The 27,165-nt window shown below is 35.7% G+C and overlaps 1 long non-coding RNA gene across 1 annotated transcript in view; it reads right to left on the bottom strand.

Annotated features, from left to right (window-relative positions):
• Positions 1-518: 518 nt before the first annotated feature.
• The window catches only part of LOC139132754 (uncharacterized), a 78,420-nt gene continuing 51,773 nt past the window's right edge, over positions 519-27,165 (bottom strand). The window contains exon 4 of the long non-coding RNA XR_011552401.1: positions 519-704. This is a non-coding gene — a long non-coding RNA (uncharacterized lncRNA). The remainder of the gene's footprint in view (positions 705-27,165) is intronic.

Genomic DNA, 27,165 nt, shown 5'->3' with positions numbered 1-27,165 from the left:
CCTCTATGGAAAAAACACAATTTTCAATTTTCAAAAAACTAAGACAGTGGCGTTTTCTTACGCCAAGAGCTTTATAATGAACCATCACAAGTGGTAGATCAGAAAAGAATTGTAAAAGTTTGAGAGTCAGAATATCTGTCCCGAAAGCACATTCTACCTTAAAGTGTTTTTATTATGATATTTTGCATAATTGACATTGTATATAGCATAAACACAAACTCGTATATTTTAAAGAGACACTCCCACTTGGTAACATTTTTAAAACACATGTTTTTAATGCCAACGGTCGATATTTGACATGGCGGCAGTGCACGGATCGGGACATATCGATGAAAATATGTCATTTCCCGAGCGTATTTTTTAACATCCCAAAGTTTCTGATTTTGACCCGAAGCTGAATAAATTTAGGTGGGCCACCGGAATTCAAATTTTTACTTGTTTGAGGACATGTTTTTATCAATATCTCGCGATCCGCGCACAGTTGCCACATCAAATATTGACCGTTGGTATTAAAAAATGTTTTTTTTAAAATGTTACCAAGTGGGAGTGCCACTTTAAGACAGAAATATGTTCATATAACAGTAAGAAATGCGGTCTGTCAAAACAATGTAAGTTAATACTTAGCTTTGCTCTTTTGTAGATGACTGCTGCAAACTTGAATACCATTGATGAGTTAGTCAGATTCTTGCTAACCTAGTTCCAACCTAAAAGAATGCAAACAAGTGGATTTTGTCACTGTCAATTAGCAATAAAAGTGCTTTGTGTTGAACTGTGGTTATACTTGGAGGTGTTGACAACAAAGTCAATTGTAACCGTCAGCAAAGCCATGATTGCAATTACTTAAAAAATCAACTCTGTGTAATTTGCAACATTTTTATGGATGATATTAGGCTAAACAAGTCATCGCTGATGACACAGTCCCCGCTCGCACCATTAGTTGATATGCACATGCACACAACAATACATTGTTTGTGTGCTAAGTTTGAATGAAATCTGTGCAGGGATAGTTAAAGCCCCCACTCAATTATCAGATTTATCTAATGTAAATATTATTTACTTGATAAAACATTCAATGGAAAACAAAAGAATGACAAACTGTTAATGGGCTGTTGACACATTTGCTAATGCGAGAACCTGGGATTGAGAAGGGCGCCTTTAAGTTGTTATTCAAAGACATGAAAAAATTGCAACAAAATGGCTGCCCAGCAACCATATTGGATTGTATCGGAAAATAAATTAAGGTGCATATGTATGCCACAGTACTTTATTGGTGTACCATCATTGAATGAGATGGGTTCAGGGAGAGTTGAGTTATGGTTCAAAACCATGAAAAAAATCGCAACAAAATGGCCGCCTGGCGGCCATGTTGGATGGTATCACAAGATAAGTTGATGTGCATATGTATGGCATAGTACTTTATCTGTGTACCAACATTGAACAAAATCAGTTCAGGGATAGTTGAGTTATGGTTCAAAAAAGTGAAAAAATTTCAACAAAATGGCCGCCTGGCGGCCATATTGGATGGTATCACAAGAAAAGTTGACGTGTATATGTATGGCTTACCTGTGTACCAACATTGGATGAAATGGGTTCAGTGATAGTTGAGCTATGGTTCAAAAAAGTGAAAAAATTGCAACAAAATGGCCGCCCGGCCGCCATATTGGATCGTATCACATGATAAGTTGATGTGCGTATGTATGGCATAGTACTTTATCTGTGTACCGACACTGAACAAAATCAATTCAGGGATAGTTGAGTTATGGTTCAAAAAACATGATTTGATTGTATCACAAAACAAATCAATGTGGATATGCATGACATAGGTCAATGTCCTTGTACCAAATTTGAATAAAATCGGTTGAGACGTGCCTGAGTTATGGCTAAGGACATGAAGAAACAGTATCAAAATGGCTGCCAATGGCCATATTGGATCACATCTTGAAACAAATTTCATGCATATGTATGATATAGGTCAATATCCTTGTACCAACTTTGAATGAATCTGTTGAGCTGTGCCTGAGGTATGGCTCTGAAAAAAATGAAACAAAATGGCCGCCATGCAGCCATATTGGATCATATCGTGAAACAAATTGACATGCATATGTATGATATAGGTCAATGCCTTTGTACCAACTTTGAATAAAATCGGTTGAGATGTGCCTGAGTTATGGCTCCCTACATGAAAAAATCGTAACAAAATGGCCGCATGGCGGCCATATTGGATTGTACCACAAAAGAAATCGGCGTGCATATATGACATTTGAAGTAATCCTTGTACCAAGTTTGAATGAAATTGCTTCAGGCATTTCTGAGATATCTGCGTGAACAGACGGACGGACGGACGGAAGGACACACGGACATGACCAAACCTATAAGTCCCCAGACGGTGTCCATGGGGACCAAAAATCAACTCTGTGCAAGTTGCAACATTTGTGGATGATATTGAAAGAGGTAAAGTAAATGAAAACAAAACAATTTCATATGCACCCGCTCACTTGCCCTGTCCAAAATGCATTCACCAGTTACAAAGTTAAAACATATTTTTGACATGGGCTTTAAACTTGACAATTTTGTAAATGTTGCACAAAACCCATACACACAAGCATACACATGCATTGATAGTAAATAGGATTGAAGAGTGTGAGTGTTTTCTGACTGTGGGTGTGAATATTTCCCTGGCTGTGAGATGTGAATGTTCTCTGGCTGTAAGGTGTGATGACTGTACCCTGACAGTGAGGTATGAGTGTATTTTGAGAAGAAGGAATGAGTGTACTTAGAGAGGAATATTTGATTCTACTCAGTGAGATGTTAGTGTATACTTGGAGGGTAAGATGTGAGTGTTGACTTACATCACTACCTTGCTGATGGTTACACCTGATAGTGTTGTTATCTCCTCATTTAAGTCATAATACATTAAGTTCATGGTATATCCACACAGTTCAGCACAAAACACTGAATTTCAATATACAGTTATGATATAGTAAAAATAAAGCACTTCAGCAACAGATAATTACAACTTGACCACTTCACTTCACACATGCACTTGCTATCACTCATGCATATATGTTGTGAACTTGTCGTAATCTTAGGGTATACCATTGCAGGGTGTGGTTTAAAGGAGAAAAAGTGGCATCTTGTAATCCCAATTGATTCAATAGTCTACTTGTACTCTTCTGCAAAGGAATGTCAGAAAGTGTTGTTGGCAGCAGATCAAGGAAATCTGCACACTGTTTATGATGGGATTATAAAACTACATAAGAAAGACTTTCAATCAATAAGGACTAGCCTATAGCTAGTTGTGACTCTAACTGTGAGCTACCTTGGTCTAAAATCCTAAAATTAAGTCTCAACAGAGAGTTTGCGAGGAGACAGTAAGAGCAATAATTGTGACTCTGTCTATTGTAACTGCCACGCTCTAATATGAAATGCAATCTGGATCTTAAATGAAGGATGACAATATTACATAATATAATGGAAGAATCAGTCTGCTTCCTATCAGAATTAATTGATCTAAGAGTGTATTTGGTGATATTATCACATCATCAACTTCTGGTACACATCAAAGCAGTATTTATCACATACTCAGAAATGAGATGCAGAAAACTTAACACAGTTTTGGAAAGACTTGTCCTTGTTCAACGAATTTCTGCTGAAGGTCACAGGAACATGAACCACACTATACATTAAAGATGAAAACACCTATCAGTATTGGAAGTAACGGATATTAACATTTTAATAAGCATAAATGCATGGCCAAAATAGGTTCTGATTTACTTATGTGACAGCTCAAATAGATACTTTAAATAAAATTAAATGTCTTTGACAATAATTATCACAAAGCAATAATTATAACCAGAAATTGAAGAAATTGTATTTTGAACAGCAACACTTTGGAAGAAAGATGATTGATGAGAACAGATTTTTTAGTTTTCCTATGACAATTTATTACTTTCACCACACTGTATTTATATTATATCCTTTTCTACTTTTCAAGCATTATCAACTACTGTAGCCCCAAAGGAGGCAGTCTGTGTATCCCTAAAATGATTAAATATGTAAATACAATTCTCCAAGATGGGCACCCCAGTCAAGCAAACTTATCCTGTACCATTATTAGCAATATTTAAGCCCGGTTAAGCACACTTACCATGTACCCTTTCTTCTCACTACTATTATCTATTTCTTTATTTATTTATCTATTTATCTATTTAGTATTTTTATTATTAACAATAATATCCAAACTAAGCTGTCCTAGAGAAAGTTGGAATCTGTAGCATGTACACCTTGCTTAAACAGAGATTTATGCATTGGCAGAGTCATGACATGGGAATGGCCCGATCTCCAAGGATCTTCTTTATGGAGAACTTGTACAAGGAAAACTTTCTGCAGGCAGGTAATAAGATGTCTACACAAAAGAGACCTGATGTCCATTGGCATTTATCTGAACACCTAGGAAGCTATACCTCCAGAACAATTGGCTTGGAGATAAACGGTGCAAAAAGGTCTTTCGAAATTTGAAGAGAAACTTGCTCAACAAACTGAGGCAACAAGACTGAGGAGAAAGGCCCAAAGACCAGACAGACAGACCAAGTTAGCCTTCAACTGCACTGAATATTGATGCTGGTGAAGGATAATCAGGATTTCAAGGTAGTAGCATAAAACAAATTATTTTGTTATGAGTCAGATTGGAAGGAGGGGGGGGGGGGTAAAAGGGAATACTTCCAACAGATCATTGATCACAATAAGTTACTGTATTTTGACCACTTTTTCATATGAGACTGCAACACTTTTGGAGAAAAAAAATTGTCAAGGGTCATGTTAAAAGACATCATAGAAAGGGCAACAGATTGACTCAAGGAGTGGCTGGACTATCTCCTGAAGAAGCTAAGTGTCTTGCTTAGGATAGCTGACGCTGGAATGACAACTTTAATGGATCACAAACAAGAAAGACATGACTTACAGGTCAACAAGTCATCGTTGATGACACAGTCCCCCACTTGTTAATGGGTATTTTGATTACAGGTCCTCAGAGAGGATAGAGTCCTCTTCATTAGGTCTATGATAAAAATACTTTGAATGAATTCGCTTGATACATGTCTGAGTTATGGTTCAAAATGGTCGCACAGTGGCCATATTGGATTGCATCACAAAACAAATTGATGTGCATAGCTATGACATAGGTCAATGTCCTTGTACCAACTTTGAATAAAATCGGTTGAGATATGCCTGAGTTATGGCTCTGTACATGAAAAAATCGTAATAAATGGCCGTCTGGCGGCCATATTGGATAGTATCACAAAACAGATTGACGTGCATATGTATGACATAGGTCAATGTCCTTGTACCAACTTTGAATAAAATCGGTTGAGATATGCCTGAGTTATGGCTCTGTACATGAAAAAATCGTAATAAAATGGCCACACAGCGGCCATTTTGGATCGTATCACAAACAAATTGCCGTGCACAGCTATGTCATTTGTCAATAAGCTTGTACCAACTTTGAATAAAATCGGTTGAAACGTGCCTGAGTAATGGCTCTTTACATGAAAAAATCGTAATAAAATGGCCGCCTGGCGGCCATATTGGATCGTATCACAAAACAAATTGACGTGCATATCTATGACATTGGTCAATGTCCTTGAACCAACTCTGAATAAAATCGGTCGAAACATGCCTGAGTAATGGCTCTGTACATATAAAAATCGTAATAAAATGGCCGCCTGGCAGCCATATTGGATCGTATCACAAAAAAAATTGACGTGCATAGCTATGACATTGGTCGATGTCCTTGTACCAACTTTGAATAAAACCGGTTGGAACATGCCTGAGTTATGGCTCTGTACATGAAAAAATCGTAATAAAATGGCCGCCTGGCGGCCATATTGGATCGTATCACAAAACAAATTGACGTGCATATCTATGACATTGGTCGATGTCCTTGTATCAACTTTGAATAAAATCGGTTGGAACATGCCTGAGTTGTGGCTCTGTACATGAAAAAATCGTAATAAAATGGCCGCCTGGCGGCCATATTGGATCATATCACAAAACAAATTGACGTGCATCTGTATGACATATGAAGTAATCCTTGTACCAAGTTTGAATGAAATCACTCCAGGCATCTCAGAGATATCTGCGTGAACGGACGGACGCACGCACGGACGCACGCACGGACGCACGCACGCACGGACATGACCAAACCTATAAGTCCCCGGACGGTGTCCGTGGGGACTAAAAACATATAATTAATGTTATCTTTATATTTCATATTATCATTATTGTTAGCTATTATTATATTATATTCATAAGAGCTATTATTATTATTATTATTATTATTATTATTATTATTAAGGTGCAAAGACTTCATCTTGACATGACACAAAATATACAGGCACAAGGAGGATGTGAAATGGACAATGTTACTACACTCTATTACACAGTCAAATGTGGCAGTAAGGGTATATTATAGCAACGCATAATATATTTGAATGTCAATTTGTATCAAAATAAATGCCCAGGATCATAATATAGAAACGTCTCAACTGATTATCTTTGTTCAAACTTTACATAAGTATACACATGTGAATGACTAGAGTACAGATATTGCTAAGGCAACACAATGAGAACATTAAAAAAGTAAAAATTAGTTTAAAATTTTCACTACAAAGAAATACTGACAGCTTGCATACACATTATACAAACATGTAATAAAAAACAAAAACCTGAACAAGAATAACTGATAGATTATGAAGAAACTAAATATATTGGTATATGTGTTTCACATATTCTTTTAAGGTGTCCCCACTTAAGAATAGTCTGTCATCCAATATTAGCTTTAAGGTCATCCAAGCAGCACAAGCCCTAGAAGAGTTTTTTGAAGTGTGATAGTTTAGTAAGAATCCTGGAATTTTAAAGTCAACTTAAGTTTACAATCTTGATTGTTTTTACACAAAAGGTGAAGAGCCTTTGCTATCATCGAATGCCTGAAAATCACTAAAATCCTTCATTGAAGGGACTTTGAATGTTTTCTGTACATTATGCTATACAAGGGAGTTGACAAATTTCTGCAGGGCTGTAGCCCATCTTAAATAATCGTACATTATTTATCTACATTTCCTAACCCTTCTTTAGTACATTTTGAGAATGCAACTAGTCTGTAGAGTTTCTATCAGATTCACATTTACCACCCATGGTAATATTAGTCAGAAAGTACAGCAAAGTTCTTTGTACTTCAGGGATGACTGGAGTTACAAGGTAACTGAGTTGTGACTCTGACTAGGACAGAATCAACATTAGGACAGAATCAACATTCAAAAGCCGTTACACCAACCACAGGTACTCATTCAACCACAAGAGACACGCTCACAGCACCGAAATTTCAAAGCACATATGGAAGCTAAAACAAGGAGGACGACCATTCACTATCAGCTGGTCCATCGTCACCAGGGCAACCGCATATACCAACGAAAAAAACGCTGCAACTTGTGCCTCGCAGAAAAACTCTGCATAATCAACGCGGACAAGAACAGTCTACTCAACAAAAGGTCAGAACTTGTCTCCAAATGTCGTCATGAAAAACAAATTTTACTTAATGAACTATTCCTGTAATCCAACCTAGAAAATGGAACTGCCAACAACATATCAACACCTTCGAATTCGTCACCTGCAAGCCAACGAACTTATGTACGCCAGGAGCTATAGGATTGTTCAGTTGTCTGATGACCACATAGAGCGTGAAACTCAGAGTCACAACTCCGTTACCTTGTCACTCCAGTCAACCCTGAAGTGTGTATATATATATATATATATATATATATATATATATATATATATATATATATATATATATATATATATATATATATATACACACACACACACACACACACACACACACACACATCCAAAGTATACAGTATGTCAATAAAATAAAAGCTTTACTGTCCACAGTTGAACATCTAAAAAAGAATGGAATTTATTCTCCTTGAACAATGCTTTAAGGTAAAGGGCGACGAATTCGGACGCGCACATGCTTTAGAACGTTTCTGCGCAGAGTTAACTCTAGCCTGCCGCAAATGGGTTATTTTGTAGCACATATATTTAACATCACCTGTCATTGTTGAAATTTGCGCTTTTACCTAATTTTTTGACCCAGTGTCTTAGAAATACATGTGACCTATAACCTTGTCATATTTTGACCCCCTAGGAAGCTGGTTTTTATTCAATATGAGCGAAAAATTAACATTTCTCTCCCATTTAAGAGGCGCAAATTACCCATTCACCTGGAGATATTGTAAAAAGTAGCCTGGTGACACCCTTTTATTAAAGTGTAAACTAAATGGTATTATGTCAGGAGTTTATTCGCCAAGTTTGGTCAAAATGACACCATTCAGAGCGACAGGAAGAAAGTTCGAAAATTATGTAGTGATATAATTTCGATATCGTCATTTTGTAATCGATAGTTATGTTAAAATTTCTTCACAAACATCATGAAAACTATACCGGTACATTCGATAGATATGGATCTTAAGTCTTGGTATTTATTAAAATTAACTCATTTGCTAAGCGTTTTATAATTGCTTTCTTTAGTTTAAGTGAATTATATCATTTTTATTTATTTCTAACCATGCCATTTTAACGTCTGTTTCCATGGAAACAAGCATGGTGACCCCCTTTTTTTATTTCATTTTTGCACTTGCACAACTTCCAAAAATATTTGTGCAAAGTTTCAAGAAAATGACACCACAACTTAGTTTTGACGTAATTCGTAGTACTTCACCTTAAGCTTTATTGTATTTTGTATGGAATCAATCATATATTGCTTTGGAACTGCATGCCAATTTTGACACTGATCTACAGAGATCCCGTGAGGAGTACGGTGCCCAGAGTATCAGAAATTCGCTATGCAGTTAACATTATGTCCCCATGCTGGCAGAATATTGATAGAGAAATACACTTAACTGAGTTTTAGTTTTCAGGAATTTTTTTTTACTTTTTTTTTTCGAGAATTTTATCCTAATTACTATCAAACTAAATTTAATGGACAAGTCCTGCTTACAATATATTGTTATGCTGGTGAAAGCAAGTTGTAATTGGCATTTTGGTTTAAATATCTCTCCTACTGAAAATGACTTTGAATGACTTCTTTTAGTAGAAAATTCAAACAAAATAATAGCCAGATATGACATTATTTCACTGACATGGTGACATTGTGCAGCGTGGGGACTTTGAGATACAGCAGGTAGTATATACATTGGAAAGACAGTGGTTGATGTCTGAAAATGTTTTTTCTAAAAAACCTCATGTCAGTTTCTACCATTTGTGAACACATCTTAAACAAGGATGATGCCAAAGTACTTTTACTGTGAAGAATTGAAATGGAGTCTATATAAGACTTAAACTGATCCAGGAGTGGACAGTTCAAACATAATAACTGAATAACAGTATCTATGTGTAATTAAAATAACAAGTTGTGTAAATGAAAAACATTTGACTTGTTATTGAATCAATTATATTAAGGATTTCATTTGTCAATCTGTAACCCTAATTCAGCATGATTTAAAGTTGGTAAAACCAGTATCGCCTCTGAAAACACTTCTTATAATGAACTGTACAATTAACAGTAGTAGTACAGTAACGTTCCTTTTCTACACTGTAATATGACTTTCAACTGGTCCAATAATCATTTCCATTTACGGTAATATGCTTATGGTCAGCAAATGTTAGTCAATTGTTCTGGTAATTATTGCAGTAAAAAAATCAATATTTTTAATGAGAAAAAGACAGTGTGTATGTTAATTCAACCTTGTATTTGGAAACTCAAATCAGCTCCAATTTATCTAAATGGTAGATTACTGACTTATGTTAATGTTTACAAATACCTTGGTCACTTAATATCTTGTGAACATAAAGATAATGACGATATTCTGGCACAGACCCGATTCTTATACGCTGAAGTAATGCTATCATTCCCGATTTTAAATTTGCTTCTTTGTTGGTTAAGTGTCATTTATTTTCTGTTTTTTGTGATATTCCGTACAGTTCTCACAGTACTTATAGTGTAATTTTTCTATAAAAATGTTTAATAATGCTGGGAGAGCATATTCTCAGATATTTTGTAAACTAACGAGTTTCAATATAATAGACATGTTCAAAGTAATACTCTTTTACTTGTTAATCTCGATGTTTTAACCTTTGATGAAATACTTAGGAACAAGTACAGTTTTCTGAGCAGATTGCATCTCTCTAGTAATGTGATTGTGTCCTCTGTGCTGATGTCAATTTTTTTCAGATAGTTTGTTATGATATGTTTGGCGTCAAAGACTATTATAACTTGTAGCTTTTTTTTTCCTTACATGCTATGGATTATTTTTTATCCAAAATAAACAATGATAATAATAACATATTACCAGGTCCATGGGACGTTTGTGATTAACAAAGTTAAGTAGGACCATCCTGAACCACAAACAGTTACATGTAGTGGTGGTACCTGGGGCATTTCTCTAGTAATGTGATTGTGTCTTCTGTACTCATGTCAATTTTTTTCAAATAGTTTGTTATGGAATGTTTGGTGTCAAAGACTATTATAACTTGTAGCTTTTTTTCCCCTTACATACTATGGATTATTTATATCCAAAACAAACAATGATAATAATAATATATTACCAGGTCCACGGGACGTTTGTGATTAACAGAGTTAAGTAGTACCATCCTGAACCACTAACAGTTAGTGGTGGTACCTAGGGCCCACCATGGGTAAGTCCAACCTGATAGCATTTTATACCCATCAGAATTGATCCCAAAATGTCTAAATCAGCTGCAATGATACAGTATAAGAATAACTATGATAAGTCAAAGTTTTATGGCACTTTCAAAGGTTTAAAAATAACACTTGCTGTATCTTTATGAAATTTACTATTGTCATTAAAACAACATGCTTCAAGATTTGTCCAATTTACTTAACATTATGTCTGTAAGGATGGTATACTGTTTCTTCTCATGTCGAGACTGCCTGTACACCAAGTGGCATGGATGAGTTGCAAATTCAACATTATACTTCTGCCAGGTCTATCACGTACCCGTTTGATATATACATTGAATATTAAGACTTAAACTCATCCAGGTGTGGACACTTCAAATATAATAACTGAATAACAGTAACTTTGTGTTATTGAAATAATACGTTGTGCAAATGAAAAATATTTGACTAATTATTGAATCGATGATATCCACGATTTCATTTGACAATCTCTAACCCTTATTCTGTAATGGTAATTTATCACCATGATTTAAAGTTTGTTAAGCCAGTATGGCCTCTGAAAACATACTTCTTATGATTCTTATTCAAAATGTATAAAAATAGCTTTTGCCGTTTCCTTATAAAACTTTACCGTGGTTGAAAAGATCCTGCATCAAGGTTGCCTAATTTACATAACGTTATGTCGGTGAGCATGGCATTCTGTTTCTTCTGTTATCAAGATTTCCAATATACATAATTATGAAATGTTACTTCTTCACAAAGACAATTTTCACTGAAATTACATGAAGTTATATATGTTAAAGCTGTACAGCAATATGCTGTTGTAACTAAGACCAATTAATCTACCAAATCCAGAGACAAAGTAGGCTTGTGCACTGTAACCGTATGTTGTTGTTTATGGTTTCAATAACACACAAAGCATCTCTCGTCATACAAAGACAAACTTTGTTGAAGTATGTATCACACTCATACATTTTTATATAATTACAACATACAGACGTCTTTCACAATGTCATCAATAATTTGTAGCCATTTATAAGAGATACAAAACACACATACACACAAAAACGAACTGTTAAGAGTTAAAATCTTTAAACACAGACATACACTGGCTACATAATTTAATCAATGACATTGCAATGCATACTCATACTCACAGACTCACCCAAAACATACATCCACACAGTAGTGTGTCCATTCATTGCAAAAACATGCAAGTTTATGTAAACTTTTGCACTCTATAGCATACAAACTCATCTTACACACTTCTATCAAAGAAGCACACTTCCCCTCATCAACACCTTGGAGACAGACACAGACTCACAAAGGCACAGAAACATACATACATACATACATACATACATACATACATACACACTGAGATTCAAGTTACTTTACAAAGCATCCAGCAAAGAAAACATTTGTTTTTCACATTCAGCTAGGAAATGCCACATACACGTCAGACACACCAAGCAAAGATGTCAGTTCATTGTAACACTTACACACTCATGAGCAATCTCACTTTTACAAACACCTCTTCTCTTCTCTTTGGCAAACATATTTTACACACAGTCAAATACACAACCCACACACACTTGTATGTTAAAGCACATACTCACAACCCACACACACTAATATATTGTTCAAACACATGCAGATATTACACTAAGAGAAATACTTGTTGAAAAGGACTTGCAAAAAGTTAGTTTGAATATGATCTATGGGGACAAATATGTCCCAAAAACAATGCTGAATATGGCAGAACATATTGGTATCAAGATAATTATTATTAAGTATATTCTTTTGCCTTATTCAAAATGTACTTCAAATTTTAAGTCCAGCTGTATGTGAGTTTCTACCCTAAACCAGTGTTCTCCCTGAATAAGGTAACAGGGGCGTGGCGCCCTCTTGTAAATTCCGAGCGCCCCCTTGCCAGAAATGAAAAAGATTTATTTTTTTTTTGAAAAATAAAACAATAAAATGTACGGGAAAAAAGTTGACAGTGATTTACAAGCAAAATGCAAGCGTGATCGTCGATCCTGCAGGCTGCAAACGTAATTCTCATCGATCTTGCAAATCTCACGAGTTTGTGATGTCATCCGAGATCATAAGCCCATGTGCAACTCATCGATTGCAGCCATGTTTGCATGGCTCAGGCCGTAACGTATCGTTTATAGCCACGGTCCCTCCATAGGGACCGTGCATTAGGTAACCGACTTTATAGCTGAGTAAACATGCCCAGGAGCTTGAGCCGAACCAAGGACAGCAGAGTACACTGAAGTTTTTTTAGGAGGTTAGAATTTCGCTTGTTTATTCCTTCCCAAAGCAAAACGACCTATTTTTAGGCTCCGCCGGAGGATGAGAACACGTGAGTGCTATGGTGATAAGAATAAATGTATGTCTGTCGCTAAGCTTATGTTTTCGTTTTCAAAAAATGTAATCTTCATTGAAATCACTGAACTGGAATAAAAGTTGTGGAACACCGTCTTAGATTTCTTTTCCTTTGAGTTTTTTATACGAAAAAAATCTGAAATAAATACTCTCCAAGTGCCATCAAATAACACCATTTTAATCTCTGTTTTTCAAAAGCTCCAACGGTGCTTCGCACCACGTCTTCGCCCTCTTGTCAAAAAATCCTAGGGAGAACACTGCTAAACAATATCTGTAGGTGAAACAGGTAGAAGTGAACTACGTTTATCAAGGCAAATTGTCATCAATATGAAGTATCATCTTGAGGAATTGTTGGCAACAATCAATATCTATTATGACAAAAGATGTCAATTAACCTGGCTTATGTTGAAACTTTCTTATGGATTTAAGCCAGGTTAACTTGACCACTTTTTTTTATTTTTTTTTATTTTTTTTTTATTTTTTTTAAGGGATCCCTGTGAAATCTAGGACCCATATTTCTTTTAAATTGCAGCAGTCATCTCTGACGTTCATGAAGCTGTATGAGAAATTTGACAGCAATATCTGTACATAGCAACAGGAGTCACTACCACAGACAAAGCTCTGATTAAATTTTTATCCTTCAAATTTAGAGGTAATTTTGTATCATATCTGACATAGCTCGCAGTCCTTATTTGCTCTGGCTCAGACACATTACAACAGAAGTATGCATCTCTGTGATCATTCTTCTCCATTGGGACTGGAGCAATATACGTTGTATCCTTCCTCTGTTAAAGGCGTCCTGCTATCAAGAACATATACAGCTGGTTTCATTGTCAGAATATTTCTTGTAATTTGTTGAGCTTAATCAGTACACTCAGCAGTGCATACTGGTTACTGGGCCCCAGCAGAAGATTGGTACTCAGCACATAATGGTGCAGGACTTTTCAAGGAAAGTCAACTGATTGACTTAATGCATTCTAAGTCAGTCTCCTCAAAGAAGTTGCCAATGCTTGTTTTAAACATAATACAAGCTCTTCAGATCTTCTTGTTAACATAATCAACTAGTGTTCTCTCCTTTGTCCAATTTGGTTTCAGCAGTTCAAGCACATGTGTCCACAGGTTGGAAATACATTCCGGTGTCCTGCATATGCTGCATGCATATCCTGTCCACTTGGTTGGTTTCTTGATATGCTCCAATTGAATAGTCTCACTGGTTTGACTTCATATCTTTTGGATGATAGTAATTCCATGGGTTTCATCACGATTTTGTGTTTCACAGTTATATCATTTTGTAATGTTGGTGAAATGAAGACGTCAGATATTCAAACATTATGTTGTTAGCCAATTCCATTACCAATGTAAATAGCCTAATCGCCCAGATATTGCACTTGTAGTCTTTAGACGTCATTGTGTCATCACAGGGTCATGTTTCTGTACTTCATACAACTGTAATTTTAACGTTTGATTTTAGGCTTGTCCAAGCTGTGACCATTTGGTTCTAACTTACATTGCTGATATCCATTACGATACATGTTCTCTTGATAAAGCTCATCAAATCTGCGGTGAACTCAGTCCATTCTAGGGATTGATATAATCGACTTCAGTGTCACTGCAATGTGTATTTTTCTTCATACCATTTCTAAGGTTTTTTGATTACTCATAGATATTGGCAACAAGAGCTGGAAACCCGTTGTTATCACAGTAGATGCTTTACCTCTGCTGCCATCACAAATACAGGAGCCGGTACACCATCTGGCAGAATATCTCCATGATGAGTCATGTTGACCTTGTACTTGAGCTATGTCAGATTTTTTGTGGCCTTTAAAGCACAATTTGTTGTAACCAGATCTAAGGCAAAGCGATTTTTTGGTAAATTTCAAAGGTTTTCATGAATTACTCAGAGAGCTGCTTGATACATTCAGCGGAGGCCATAATAAGCATCCATACAATTCCTTACACACAAACACATACATGTACCGTACATGCATACACAAACAACAGACACATACATATATCATAGGCATATATATAACACAGACACATACACACCTACATACACACATATATTAGTACATATATTTATGCATGCATGCATGCATACACACACATACATACTTACATACACACATACATGCAAATGTGCACACATGCACATATAAATACACACACATACACATATTCACACAAGTACATGCATACCTGAACATACACTTCCTATCTATGCACAACAGATATATAGCAAAAAATAAAATTATGCATAGAGTTGCCCATTCATACAATCCAATAACATACAAAAATACACTCATAGATTGTAGATTGAAACACATACACAAAAATATAGATACACACACATACTGACGTATGGTCCACACATATAAAACCCCACACACACACAGTTCCATAGGATACAAATGCACAAGTAAACCCATGCTTGTCTCTGAATTGGTAAACTGAACATCCACATAGTAAGCCAATTAGAGGCCAGCATATCATATTTTGAATTTGTTATTTTCAGCCTGGCATATAAATTATGGTAATCCTGATGCTTCATGATTTCTAATCTACTGATGTAGAAAAAGACTGAATGGTATCAAAGATTCCATGTAGAAAATGTTTAACACTTGTTAAAGCACAGGTCATGTGTCACCAAGAGGGCAAGTTGGTTAAATTATTGTGGCATAGCATCTACTATAATGACAGAACCCCATGACCTGTGAGTGCAAGAGCGCCGTACTAGCGGTAATTGCATGAGTGCTGAGGTGTATTCGGCAGCAGTCCTTTCACGAGCGAAGCTCATGAAAGGACAGCCAAATACCGCTAGTACGGCAAGCTTGCACTCACAGGTCACGGGGTTCTGTTATTTTTACATATGTTATATCTTTTACTTGCATCATTCATCGAGAGAATTGACAATTTGTTGTGCGTACTACTTGTCTGTCAAAGCTCTAGCTTGACCCTGTGGAGTTATATAACATTGACATCACTGTAATGAGGCATCAAATCAGCTTTCACTTTTCATTGGTCAACGCAGCCACATCCTCTATTTTGATTGGCTTAACTATTGTTTACTTGTTTATCAAGGATGACGTCAAAGGAACGTCGGAGAGCTTGAACTCTGCTTGTGATTGCTCACACATTTGTGATTGTTCAAACAAAGAGAACTTTGAAAATTGAACGCTTTTATTACATTTTGAGCTTGAAATTCTTCTAAATGGTCGATACAAATAACATTTCAAAGATTTTTACGGGAATTGGAAGGGTAAGATACGGCAAACGTAACTAGTCAAATGATCACACAGTTGCGTGTGGTTCGATACATGATGGCCGCTGCGGCCGTGCATGGCCATGGCGGCCACCGTGTATCGAACCACACGTAACTATGGCTTTGCCGACATTGCCCGTTGTTAATGTTTTTGCTTTGCTGACCAAAAACTGCTCTTCCAGATAACAAAATTCATCCTCACACTACGGTAAGTACATTCAATTTTCTTGGTCGTAGTTTTTTATCGGTACATGTCATCCATTTTACAAATAACTAGCATTGAACCGAAGTGAAATGAATTCTTGTAGACCACAATTTTGTGTTTACAAACAAAAATAATTCCGGGTCAAAATTGGTAAATATTTAAAGTAAAGAAGTGGCATAATGTTTTTGGTATTGCACTGCAGTGCAAATACAAGTAGTACGCTCGCATTGATGCAAGTAAACTGTGGTACATATGTAAATGTTATCATACCATACCAAGTAGGCAAAAATATTCATAAATCTTGGCTGCATACCACTTTTACTAACTTTGCATATAGTAAGCAAAAGACGTGGCAGTAAAAGGTTGAAATTGCAACTCCTCCTAGAATTTAAGAAGAGTAAGCGTACAGGCAATTTTCTTATGAGAGAAATAATATGACATGTTGTAAATAACATAGCTATCACAGACATTGTTAAGGATCAACGATGCCAAATCCTTCATTATTTTTAGCAAAGAGTGAAGCAAACCAGGATGTAATGATGCAAATGTTCCCTCTACTACTTTGTAATGGTAAAAATTGAGTGAAGTCCTTTTGCAGCTATTGAGTTCATGATAAGAATGACGTGATCTGTGAAATGTTTTATAAAACTGCAATCGAATCAATCTATGTTCAGTATACATTGAGGGTAACCTTTTTCTTTTATGACCTGATAGTGGTTATGTTATTTGTTAATGACATGATACACAGTACCAACTCCTGTACAAACCTTTACATGAAGATACTGTCAATCAACAGTGTAACTTGAATTCCAGATTTTGTTTTAAGTGATTACCCAATTAAAACAACTTGTGAATAGTGTAAATAAATGAGTTTGCACTCAAGAATTTCAGCATAACTACACTAGGAGTGGTCATAGTTCCAACAAAGTCTTATCAAACTTTTGAATCCCCTTTTGATAAAATCACCGCATAAGTGTACAAAGGTTGTAACTGCCATTTTGGTTGGACTCTATACTCAAAATGACCTAGAATGACTTGTTAAAGTGGTAAATTTGAACACAAGAAAAGGCAGATTACATATTATTACACAAAAGCAATGACATTGTGCTGCCTGGAGAATTAGGTATGGCAAGTAGTAGTCTTTTGTAAAAAAGTGGTTGATTTCTGAACAGACATGATATGAAATTATGTTAAAGCTTTATCAATTCACTCAACGATATAGCCTATTGTTACAGGACTAAGGCAAGAGAAAGTCTAGTGGACTTGATTTGCATATCATGTAATAATTTTGCAATGTGATGTGGCTTTAAATGAAAAGTCAAATAATTAGTGAGTTGATGGTATGAACAGATGGGTACAAGATAAAAGGAATCCTACACCATTCTGTAATTACCACATAAGCATGTCTTTCTGATAAATCTTCGGAAAGCTAGGAACAATACATTTGTTAGAAATTACTTAAACGATGTCATTATTAAAGTGTAATTAATTTGCCATTTCTGCATACTGTGGCAAACAACTTTTAAATCAATTAGTGCATTTTCTGCTATGTGTGTAGACATTCTATTCTATTATTTTCTATTCTATTCTATTCTATTGAAAGTTTTCAATACAATATAAAATTTAATGTTGGCATGAACTTTGATAAGAACTGAGTGACATATAGTTGGTTTCAATATGGAAAAGTCAGTGACATTTACCTAAGAAGAATTATCACATTCTCGTATACCCCATCTCAAAAGCTATAATTTTATTTAGACACATATGCCGTGACTATAAACAGCTGGACCAAGACTCTCAAGTGAGCTGACCTTTGTGTACACTAGAGGTAATAACAAATGCAACGTAACTTCCTCGGTTTGAGCAGAACATGTGGAAATGACATGGAGATTTTGTCGATTTGGACAATCAAAATATTGTTTGGAACTTCATTCTCAAAGAAACTGTCGACACGGAATGCCAAATTTGAAACGTCAATGGTGAGGAGGTGAACGCAAGGATTCAACAGCAGCCCGGAGCCAACGTCACGTAAGACAGCTGCAGAATGAGCGATCCGATTGCAGCAGAGTGGAATGTAAACAAATCATGTAAACAAAATAAACGCTACGAAATTTCCAAACTCAGAAGGAAACAAAATGTTAAAGTACCTCACTAATGTATAAAAGACATGTTTTGTCCATTTAGTTCAAAATGAATACACTGCATTTGACTTTCAAGGTGTAAAAGAGTCTAAACTTCACATTAGCTGGTGGTCGTTTGCGAACTAAGGATCATCCATTATTACGCATTCATCGGATCGTACCTATCGAAAACAATTATCAGTGTCTCATTTCGTGTAACATTTAGATTGCTCAAAATCAAAAAACCACACTTTTGTGACTGCTTTCAAACAACTGTCACAAGTTTGCATACCGGTACTTATTTAACTATAGGACATTTATTGACGAGGTTAAGTTCAGGAGGTACTGCTCACGATAGCCGCCATCTTGACTCCAAACATTAATTACTAGTTCGAAAAAAACACTCGATATTTTAAGCGGCATTATGATATGTAGTCACCAAAAACCTGCCCACCAATTAAAAGCAGGTTTAAGCCATACAATGAGGATAGTAGTAATTTTAGTCTTTAAACGTACATCAAGAAAAGAGTCTAAAAATCGAATACTTTTTGATCACCATACAGGCAAAGGAGATCAAACACGAACGCAAAAATCATTGCAAATGCTACAAGGAAATGCTGCTAACTATAAGGCAACACTCACCCGAGACAATGTACATTTCTGCTCACTGTAAGATGATTCGGACTCAAAAGGTTTGCTGATTTTACAAGAAAATGGCTAATAACTGGCTATAAACACACAGGGCTCGAAAATTCTCGCCGCCCGACGCCCGTGACAAGTGAATTTTGAGTCCGGGCAAGTGAAAACAACATTCTCCCAGCCCGACGGACAAGTGAATTTCAATGAGGCCACTGTACGTATGCGCTGCCACTCTCTAGTTCTTTGAGTGTAACGCTTTCGATATGGCCTGCCGATAAAAAAACTCTGTTCTGCTTGGTTACAAAATGGCAAAATATTGACGTATTTGCATGATCTTATGTTTTTTTCTTCTCATGAAATCATGTCACACGATGCCTCCTCAACAGAAAACTACAGCGTACAATAAAATGTTGTAAGGCGTTGAAACAATTTACCCTCCTTCCTACAAAGTTACAATGTCTTGAAACACTTTACTCTCCTTTCTACAAAGTTGCAAATTCCCTGGTACGTGAAGCAAACATTGTTGCTGTTCGATATGGCAATCACGGTCCCTCTCAGTCCCTCATGGACAGACCGTGCTACAATACATCATGGACGACCATGAATACACTGAGGCCTGGCTTTGCCTTTGTGAGTCCCACGTACCGGTCGTCCTTTTTAGTCCAAGTTTTACCTACTTTGCTTGAATCAAAATTTGGCCTGCAATTACTCAGTTTTATAGTAAAAACGATTATTTCCAAGGAAACTTTCACAAACAGAGTCAGAATACAAGGGAAAAGGAGAAAAACTTGAGGTTTTCTGAAAGGTCAAATCTGGGTCATCTTTGTGATGTCATGAATGACCCTTTAAGTACACAATTATGGTTCAAAAGAAACCACCTAGGGAGGTCTAATAGGTACAATCTTATGATAAAAGGTAATTTCTTGGTGCTTTCCAATTTAATGGCATTTAGCTTGACTGTCAGTGTTAAATTAAATTTTATTACCAGTTATGGCAAGGGAATTGTCAATAGTAGTTGCAGTAAGCATATCCATTTCAAATCATCACATTAATATTTCTGCAGATTCCTCCAGTTTAATGAAGTAATGATCATCACCAGACATTTCTTGATGATATCAAAATATCAAATGAAAATGTTCCTTGGCTTCAATGTTATCATTATCACTAAAACTATTATTACTCTTTAAAACATTGGGAAATGAATTGAACAATATCATTGTGTCTTGTTTTAAAGGATTTTGACCTGACCCTTTTTGTCTCAAGAAAAATACTTATGCTAAAGATGCTATTGAGCCTGCTAGATCACAACTACGACACAACACACAATACTTGTATCTACACTGTCACTATGCTACCGAATGCTTTCTCCTCCATGGAAAATTTGTATTTGTGTGGCTAACAAAACCACATAAGGAGCTTGTAGTGTATATGTATGATAAGTTTTCATATTGTCAACACTGACTCAATGCTGCAGAAGTATTCTGTATCTGTGGTAATATACACTTCACATTGCTACCTGATTTTTAGAATTGCCACCTAATTATTTCTTTTGGCACAAGTTTACCACTAGAAATGAAAAGTATTTCAATCCCTTCAATGTCATAAAAACACAGATAATTAATGTAATAAAAACTAAAATATTTCTTTGATGTTAAAACTGTCATGAACAACATACAAAACATCTTGATTTGTAAATTAGGAACTCCTAAATGCTGAGAAAGCTGTTGCTACACTTGAGATCATAAACTGTTTAAAGGTTGCTCAAAGTGGCTACAAGATTTTTGATTTGGCTAATGAGTTGGCTAATCATTTTGGTGACTTTAATAGGGGAACCCTGCAGTTTATGCACATACCATGAGGTAGCAGTAAACTAAAGTTTCACATGGGCATAATTTGACACAACACCGGTGACCTATTATATACTTACCCTTAGTGCACCTACCTGACTTAACACAAGGTACCAGGTCATGATGACACAATGACAATGTACCGGTGTTGTTTTATTGAAATACACTACATGTCCCCCCAAAATTTAATTTGTCCCCATTAAGACCTACTATGGGTCACTGTGTCCCCATGCTAGCAAAAGCTGGCTGAAACACTGTGCATGTATACATTACATAAGATATTATTTTGGATACACAGAATAAGGACACAAATTTATCAGTAAGTTACAGCTACAGACTTTCTTTACAATGACATGAATAAAACCATACACATTTACTCCTTAAATCATCTGAAATTCAGGGCAAGTGAATTTTTCTTAGGGACAAGTGAAATTGAAAATTCACTTGCCCTATGGCAAGTGAATTTTAAAAAAAATTTTCGAGCCCTGACTTAACAGAGCACTGCATTCGAAAATGGCGCAAAACGCTCAGCTGATCGCGTCGCTATGGACTGACCCAATCGTCACGGTGATTCACACCTTTGACAATGGAAATTAATATGTGCTGCCAGACCGGTGATAGAGGGACCGTGGTTGTATAAAGAGTTGCTGTCTGCTAAAGTCTATAATGTTGAAATGTCACTTTGTAAGCAGGTGCATATGTTCTATTTTTGTCCTGCATTGAACCAAGTTCAGGCAATATTATGCCCGCCAAGTACATCCGTGTCGTGGGGGCAGTATTTCTCAATGCGTATTAGTTTATGCAGTTGTGATTTTTTTGCGTATTTCAGAACAATTTTGCGCAAAATACGCAGGATTTTGCGTTAACAGAAACACTGTTTAAATTTTGTAGTCCCTGTATGTTGCATCAATATTTCTGTTTTGATGAATTGTTAATCTTAATTCCTTTAGAAATAAACTATATGCTTTAAAATTTACTTGTTTTGTAAGTTGACTGACTGTTTGTGAGTTTTGCAGTTAATACATTGCATTGGAACCTAAGGTAATATCATAACCATTCACATGTATTCCTTACTTAATAAATGTTTAACACAATGTTATCATACTTTCTAAGAAGTTGAACTTGTGCAAGGTAAGCAAACTTCGGCACCATTTTACAAGTGGTATAGCCACAAACTGATGACATCAAACTGCAGTACACAATACACAGTGCTGTAATTACAAGAAATTCTATGGCGATTCTATATCACTTTATTGAATTTGTGATCAATTTCAATAGAATTTCTACAGAAAATTTTCATAAGGTAGACAATGCCAAATACATCTGAGTTAGAACCTGGACATGTAAAATTTGGTAAAAAGCCAAGTACATGTAGCCGCCATATTTGATGACATTGTAAAAATCTATAAAAAATAATTATGTGTCTTTAAGAACACCATCCTCTTTTAACTTTTGCGTATAGAATTATGCATACTTTAATATAAACAAATGTATATATTTACATACATACAGATTTATATGAATACATATTCACATATTTACATACATACATATTCACATTTTACATACATACATATTCACATATTTACATAGATTTACATAAATACATATTTACATATTTATATACATACATATTTACATATATACATACATGTACAAATACGTTGAATATATACAAATCAATAACAGATAAAAATATTTGTTTATAGATGGATCAAAAAAGCGAAGAAGATGGCTGGACACAGACAACCTTACAAAACCATTGCCTAAGTAGATAAAGAAATCATCCAAAGGAAGAGAAAAGCTTCCTGTCACAAGCTGCCCCTCCATTATACCATGCTAAATGTTCATCTCTGAAGCTGTCTTTTCGTGTACTAAATTGGACATCACAGTCACTGAAATGGATGGCCCCATTATCAAATGTTCAAGATTGCTGGCAAAACTGTTCAGAAATTTATTACTGCATATACATTGATGAATTAGTCATCCATAGTATGAAGAAAAACCACTGACATCTTCCCTTAATGACAATTTACAAAACTCAGAAAGTCTGTGGCAGATGTCTAATTTTGACCAACATTACAAATCCTGAACAAACGAAGCCAATGAAGAATTTATGATAACCAGCAACCTCTACAGACCGTTTATGTGTGAACAGAATGTCCCTTGAGAATATACAATTAACCATTTGTCACATCTGTGCTAGAAGGTGACTTGCCATCTGATGCTGAGTTAGTATAACCAAATTAATGGGTTCATACAACACAATTAACGTGAACATTAAGGCTGCAATTATTATAATTTCAATAATTTTCTGACACACCTGTCCAATATAAAAATTTCCGTGTGACCTTATTATGCAGATATGGTGAATTGTTGAAATGAAGATTAAATATTCACCCTTGAGGATGTATATTTAAGGCTCTTTTTTTACATAAAAGCAATCTTCCTGAAAAAGTTTACAAGATTACTGTATGTGTGGGCCAAAAGAATGACTATATTAGGTTTTCTGCAAATCAGGGCTACATTAGATGTTAGTATTCTTAATGTTCTATGTCCCTTTTTATACAATATTATTCTATGACACTCTCTCAAAAGTTGAAGGAAGTAATGTTTAACAATAAGTTTTTTCTCCAAAGTGCTGCTGTTCAAAACCTGCAGGGTAAATAAATTTGACATGGATCTCTGCATCCTTGTGAAGTGGATTATTCTAACAATTTTTAACTAGACCAGATGTGATGTTAATGTGTTCCCATGATTTGAAACAAGGGTCATTATCTGAGGTATTATCTGAAGGGGAAATTCGATCATTTCTTTTATTTGGACAACACTGTACATAGTGTTTTACGCAGCACCTATCAGAGTTTAGTCAGCAGACAGGCTCTTTAGTCTAATGAAACCATACAGAGTAAAACCATTTTGTAATGACACAGCTTTGGTATGTATATACAATAAAACTTGTGTTCTGACTCCGCTAGTTTTTGACAACACTTGTAATTAGGTAAAGACAGGCCAAAAACTCACCAAAAACACAGCCCTGACAGCTCATTATTCCACAATGGAAAGAAGGTCATAAGTGTCCTTTGTTATACAATACATAACCCATAGCTACTTGAGTTAATGACTATATCTATGGGAGGTCAATGGAGATACCAGTACACTAAACAGTTGGCAACAATAGCCCTTCTTACTATGACTTGGCAGATGGGAAATTGACACTGTCTGGCAGGAAAATGGTAAACCACAAACTGACTGATTGAGTCAGCTACCACAAATGAGAATCAGTTGTTGATCTTGGTTTAACGACATATGGTAGAGGACTATTGCCAGCGGAAAAAAATATTGTCTTTGATTGCATCAGGTGACAAATATTAGTTAATATGGTGAATTCATCGTTTTGTTATGACATTCAACATTTGAAAATAGAGTAAGATTTTGATGTCGATAATCATGGAAATTTTACCCTCTAAATGTGAAAGTTATCTCAGCCAGGAATTGTGGATTTGTGAATAATTAATGACTGATGTATAAAACATAACCCATAGCTACTCTTGTTAATGACTATCTAGGGGAGGTCAATGGAGATATACTGAACAGTGGGCAAAACTCAACGTACAGAATACAGGGGACATTATTTTTTCCTTATGAGAACTCAAAAAAAAAATTTGGCGGTAGTTTGCAATGATACTTTAAGATATCCAACAAGTAGCAGTAAGGAGTTTACTTTGTATTGGGACAAAGGGGCGCAGAATATTTAAATTGGGGTGATCTTTGACCACCGAGTTTTTTTTTCAAATGGACATGAGATTCAGAAAAGGTAGTCTTTAAGTGCAAACAAGGGCAAATACAGTTTTCACATTGGGATGTTGAAGTAAATTTAGGAAAGTGATGTTTAATAGGTAACGGCAAATTTTTCCTGCATGTAACAGACCAAGTCAAGTGGATGAAAATATACATGCGGTTAAGAGGGCTAAATTGCCTTTTTTTACTATGACTTGGCAGATGGAAAATTGACACTGTCTGGCAGGAAAATGGTTAACCACAAAACTGACTGGATGAATAATTCACCACAATCGAGGGTCAGTTGTTGATCTTACTGTCAAGACACATGGTAGTGGACAATGGCTGACGGAAATCAAATTATTCTCTTTGATTGTGTCATAACAGATGACAAATTCCAGCTCATATGGTGAATTCATCGGTTTGTTGTAACATAACATTTTACAGTGAAATAAGGTTTTGAAGTGGGAATAATTTAATATCTTGTAGGGCAATTTTAAATGCAAATAACATGTTCACACTTAACCAAAATAAACCATGATAAACCAAAAAACTGACTGGATGAATAAACCACCACAAACAAGAATCAGTCGTTTATCTTAGTATCAGGACATATGATAGAGGGCTATGGATGGCAGAAATCAAAATATTCTTGTTTGATTGTGACAGGTGAAAAATAACAGCCCGAGTAATACCGGTATGGTGAATTCATTGTTTTGATATGACATCCAACATACTGCAATAGAGTAAGATTTTAATGTGGGTAGTCATAGGAAGTTGTATCCGTTGAACGCAAAAACAATCTCAGCCAGGAATTGTGGATAATTTAATGACTGGTACATAAAAACAACACAATCCATAGCTACTTGAGTTTATGACTATCAAGGGGAGGCCAATAGAGATACACTGAACAGTAGGTGACACCCAATATACCGTATAGAATACAGGGGATAATAGGCGAAGTTGCCGTGAGTGTGTGGGGTTCGAATCCCGTTTGGGTTATAGTAAAATTTATATTTGTTTTCTTATGAGAACTCAAAAATAAAAAGGGCATTGTTTGCAATGACACTTTAAGGTATCCAACTAGTAGCGGGAATAAAGGTTTTTATTTTGTATTGGGACTGAGGGGCGAAGAATATTTAAATTGGGGAGATCTTTGACCAGATAATTTATTTTGTGGAATCGGACATCTGCAGATTCAGATTATGTTCAAACAAGAGCAAATAGAGTTTTCATATTTTAATGTTGATGTCAAGGAGAGTAATATGTTGAATAGTGAACGGCAAATTCTTCCTGCATATAACAGACCTAGTCAAGTGGGAGAAAATAGTAGTAAATCATGCTCAAAATTTGTTGACTATGAAGTAGGGTTTCAAGACCACGATTGTAGAAAACAATATTAGCTGCAGAAAGGGTAGCTGAAAGTTAATTGACACAAGCGCCATTAGCCAGTTTTCTTGTTCAAATGTTCTACTCTGCTGTAACAGACTTAACCCCTTACGTGCCAGACAATATCACTTCCCCATCTGCCAAGTCAGTAAAAACCAGTATTGAGACAAAACACATGTTTACCCACTTCACTTGGTATGTTATGACATTTTTAGTCTGTAAATATCATGTTTATTGTATTTATGCTTAGGGGCCTTCAAATGTTCTATATTTTGTAATATGAACCATATGGGACATGTTTGCTTCACTGGTTTTCACCAACTTTACCTGATGATGAAATATGAACTTGGCAGGAAAAGTGTTAAAAAAGCTTTGTGGGTTAAAACACATGTAACTTTGTCTCAATACTGCTTTTACTGATTTAGCAGATGGGAAAGTGATACTGTCTGACAGGAAAAGAATTAACCTCAAAACTGACCGGTTGAATAAGTCACCAAAAACGAGGGACAGTTGTTGATCTCAGTGTCACAACTGATGGTAGTGGACAATGGCTGGCGCAAATCAAATTTATTATTCTCTTTGATTGTGTCAGATGACAAATCCAAGTTCATATGGTAAATTCATTGTTTGCTATGACATCCAACGTTTTGCAATTGAGTAACATTTTGATGTGGGGAGTCCATTTTACATCTTGCAGGGCAATTTAGAATGCAAATAACATGCAAACATGTACAGTTAAGTTCATTTGCGTTACGAAGTAGGGTTTTGAGACC

Source organism: Ptychodera flava, chromosome 5 (genome assembly GCF_041260155.1).
Source record: "Ptychodera flava strain L36383 chromosome 5, AS_Pfla_20210202, whole genome shotgun sequence".
Classification (NCBI taxonomy): Eukaryota; Metazoa; Hemichordata; class Enteropneusta; family Ptychoderidae; genus Ptychodera; species Ptychodera flava.
The sequence above is the reverse complement of the archived record's forward strand: the minus strand, read 5'-3'. Positions and strand labels throughout refer to the sequence as shown.